The following is a 5,020-nucleotide window of genomic DNA, read 5'->3' on the forward strand; positions in this document are numbered from 1 at the left end:
GCTTCCATATAAATATGACTAACCATGGTCTTGCTGTTCTTCAGAAAATGATTTTTAAATGAGCATAAAATGTTTCTTCAAAACTGTGTGAACTGTCCCCGAAGATATGCCTTACTAACTTAACTATTTGTCTAACAGGTAACAAGTTTTTGGTAACAAGTTCGGTAACAAGTTTTTGAATTTTAGCTATCATTGCATCAGTTGTTGTTCTTGGACGTCCAGGACCGGATTCATCTTTGATCTCCATTTTACCATGTCTAAATTTTGTAATCCGCCTGTTCATTTGTCTATATGACAAACACTGGTTTCCATAAACATCACGCATTTCAGTAAATATTTCTTTGGGAGTCTTACCAAGTACAACACCGGCTTTTATGAATCTTCTTACTTCAGTCCTCTTTGCAGATTCTTTATTAGTCATTTTACATGCAGTGTCTCGAATAGTCTTTATCTTACAGCCTCTCAAAATAAAACTATATGATAAAACGTGGTCATATTACGGTTGTCAGTTAATTAAAGATCCATTCATGCGAAAAAGCATATAGATAATCATGAATTGATCCTTACTTTTTATGGCAAATAGTTCAGGACATAATATATTGAACGACCCTCGTATGTTCAAAGAGACTGAACTTTGTATAAGTCTCGTCACGTGACTCACGAGATTTTTCGAAAGCATTAACTTCCGGGTACTTACATACCATATCGTCTTGGGAGCAGTTGTTATTTCATGAATAATTTGAATAGGCGATATCACCTATTCGAATAAATGACATCACCTTTTCAAAATGAAGAGGTGTTATCACCTATTTGAATTGTTATCACCTATTTGATTTGAATAGGTGATATTACCTATTCGAATAAGTGATATCACCTATTCAAAAAGAATAGGTAATATCACCTATTTGAAGAGGTGATATCACCTATTCGATGATATCACCTATTTGAATAGGTGATATCACCAATTCAAATCAAATAGGTGATATAACTTAATGGCAGTAAATACCAAAACGGCGCCTCATAAAAAATACAGATCACATGACGCCTTGACATTTTCTAAATACCTCTTTAAACATCACGAATTCAGGTTAAGATAACATCTCGTCTTCTATTCTGTGGCAAAAGACCCTTTTATGTGCACCATAAATTTTCTTCTTGTACCATTTTTCCCAAGTATAAAGTTTCATGTCTTCTTAACTATATTGTGTAATATAAAAACAAGATTTGTAAACACTGTGTATAGACACAATACAATTTACAAAACAATTGCGGGATATCTCTCTCTCTCTCTCTTTCTCGTGCTTTTACTGTTTAAAATGATGTCGCACTTCTAGGTATATATATTCATATAACAGACCGGGCTTAAACATTTAATGGTCAAGCTTAAATAACTTTAACTTAAAGTCAACAAGTGGGTTACTTTATTCAGCATCAAGACGTCACGTACTAGGTGCTCCTTTGTTATATAAAAGTGCAGAACAACTGGTCTTTGAGTGTCTTTCAATTTAAATTTATTCATATCCAATGCAAAACCTTGGTTCATATTGCCCCCCTTTTGCAGTCCCGCAATAATCCTGAGGCCCATTGATACATTATTTTCACGCTGTGTAAGAAATTCACCACAGAATTGTTGTCTGCTGGCCTAGTGATTTTGTAAAATTACTGGACCCGCCTTATTTCACTTCTTTATTGTCTCCTCTTTTTAGGGGCATGGTTCTTCATTTCATACTTTGAAAAAAATCTTTAAACAAATTGCCAAATTCAAAAGAAAATGTTCCAAATGTAAATTCAAATCTGTGTGCATCATTGCACTTGGACCAAATAGCGCTCTAGTTTTAACCAGAAGTCTCTGATAAGACAGTAGCTCTACTGGTCTGTTCGTATAACAAAGGAAAAGTAGCACTTGGAATTGAAACTTTGCAACATGCAGCAATAAATAGAATTTTATACCTTAATGTAGTCTACTTGTGTGCCAAGTTATATTGAAATCAAACGAAAACTCTAGAAGGAGTAGCGTTTTGAAAGTATTCAAAGAAATTTCTATTTTAGTAACCATGGCAACACCATTCACTGAAATCAAACACCGATATACACTATTATGTATCATAGTGTAGTCTAATTGTGTGCCAAATAAGATTGAAATCAGACCAAAACTGTAGCAGAAGTAATATTTTAAAGGAATTTTACAAAAATTTCTATTATTAGTAACCATGGCAAAACCATTCATCAAAATCAAAATCCAATTCATCAAATTATGTATCTTAGTGTAGTCTACTTGTGTGCCGAGCTATATAAAATCAGACTAAAACTGTAGGAGGAATTACGTTTTGAAGGAATTTCACATTTTTATATTTTAGTAACCATGGAAACGCATTTCATATAAATCAAATACCGATGCACTAAATTATGTATCGTAGTGTAATCTAATTGTATGCCAAATTAGATTGAAATCAGACCAAAACTGAAGCAGGAGTAGCTTATTAAAGTTATTTCAAAGGAATTTCTATTTTTAGTAACCATGGCAATATCATTCATCGAAATCAAAAACAAATGCACTAAAATATGTATCTCAGTGTAGTCTACTTGTGTGTCATTATAATGACATCAGACAAAAACTGTAGGAGGAGTAGCGTTTTAAAGGAATTTTACAGAAATTTCTATCTTTAGTAACCATGGCAACACCGTTCATCGAAATCAAAAACCGATGCACTATATGATATATCTTAGTGTAGTCTACTTCTGTGCCAAGGTATATTGAAATCAGACCAAAAATGTAGGTGGAGTAGCGTTTTAAACGAATTTCACAGAAAAATCTATTTTTAGTAACCATGGCAACACCGTTCATCGAAATCAAAAACCGATGTACTTAATTATGTATCTTAGTGTAGTCTACTTGTATGCCAAATTATATTGAAAACAGACCAAAACTGTAGCAAGAGTAGAGTTTTGAAAAATTGTTTACAGTCAGACACACGGACGACGGACACCTTACTATCGCATAAGCTCTTCTGGTCTCTGACCAGTACAGCTAAAATAAGTAGATGAAATGAAACACAGGTAATCAATGATTTCAAAGCTCACCTTGACATACCCAGCATCTTATCTATATTTCACACTAAATAAATGATCTGGTAATGTGCATCCCTAGATGCACATCTTTGCAAGTTTGATTTTGTTTAGTATTGATAGTTTCTTGGGAATGGATCTGCTATACTCGTATATCTTTGTTTCGTACACCTTAAAATGTAGGTCAGATCATCAAGGTTAGTCAGATGCTGCATGCAAACAATGCCTGGTAAATGTACATCCCTAGATGTATCAATTGATCCATGCAAGTTTGGTCCAAGTAGACATAATAGTTAATTTGGAATGGACCTGCTCCATAAAAAATCTAATTTGCTCGATTCTTCATCTGAAAATGAAGGTTAGAAACAGCATCTGAAGCATGTTTAGTAGAATACATCCTAGGTGCATCATCTTCGCAAGTCTGGTCAGCATGTGGCTTAGCTACTTGGGAACTGACCTGCTCCAGAAACTTGAACCTTGTCACTTTTCCGGAAAATGTAGGTCAGACCCAGGGTTAGAAAAAGTGGCCTATTGGCACTGTGTAACACTGTTAAGACCCATGGGAATCTTGTTATGTAATGAAACAATTTATACAAAATTTAGAACACAGAGGACTTCATTTGTTTGTTAAAGATTGGAGGAGTGATTTATAGCAGGGGAGTTCAATGCAATATGCGTTATCACAAATGAATGTTAGAACAAGCAAGGAACGAACAAGATAGAGTTCTAGAACCAAGCTATACAATCATCAATTTTCTAGTTTTTGTGTTACTACACTAATAAAAAGGTTATTGTTAAAACTATATGTAAAACATATATTATATGTAAAAACTGTTAGTTCCTAAACCTGTCGTTAACTTAAATGAATAAAAAAGATGTTTAATGTAGTCAGCCGAAACTGGAAACATAATTTTGTACCAATATATCTTTTCTTCTCGTATTGAGTTTTTAACATTGATTTCCAGTAAGTCTAAATTCAGCATGCAAACATGTAAACACTCCAAGTAATGATTCATGATAAAAACTGAAAATTTGGTTGAAAATTTTTTTTCCAGTAGTTCCCAATTTTCATGAATATTTTTTTTTAATTTCCTTGAGAATGAACCCCTCCCCCAAATTTATTATCAAAATAATACCATTATCTAACTAACTATTGCATACGATATGCATATATTGCCTTGAACTCCACATCTTTGACAGTTTTAGGTGTATGCAAAAGATTTAGTGTCCCTGTGCACTTTTCTCAATAATCTATGCCAATCTTGGGAATTATATTTTATGTATACATCAAAGAATTACGTAAATTATGTTGACCGTCTGACAGGTCTATGTACAGTCATGAATTTTTAACCATTGAATATGAATATATTAATCATCTACTTAAGGGTGGTTACGGATGGTTGTGCATGTTTACTTAAAATTACCATTTGAATATGGTGAAAGGGATTCAATACCACAAGAGGCTTTCCCTCAAATCGTATTTAAACTATTTCTTCCAAGCCCTTTCTTTGTGTAGGCTTTCTTTGCGTGTTATTAACGACACTGAGTTTGTTTTCGTTTAAAAATCCACTTCGATTTTTATGTTCCTTGGTTGGTCAGTTTTAGATGAATAACAAATCTGGCTGACCGAGGTCGCACAAAGCACTAACAATACTGGTCACCGTTAATGCATTCCGTCAACAACATCGATTTGAAATAAAAATTTCTACGAGAAAATTAAATCTACATATAGACTCAACATTAATTTTTTTAGTATCTCCCCATTCTTTTCACTGTGCACCTATGTGTCAGTTCTGCTTGATGGAAAATTACCACACAATTTGTGTATCCAATAGGTAATTTTTTTTACAGGAGGGTTTTATGTCTTTTAAATAGTTTTCTACTTTCCGTGGTTAGGCGTCATATAATCACGTGACTCTATGTAAATTTCTTACTTTTTTGGTTACAGGAGGTC

This window comes from Saccostrea echinata, unplaced genomic scaffold (genome assembly GCF_033153115.1).
Source record: "Saccostrea echinata isolate AGI-Se365-2 ecotype Australia unplaced genomic scaffold, CSIRO_AGI_Sech_v1 ptg000025l, whole genome shotgun sequence".
Taxonomy (NCBI): Eukaryota; Metazoa; Mollusca; class Bivalvia; order Ostreida; family Ostreidae; genus Saccostrea; species Saccostrea echinata.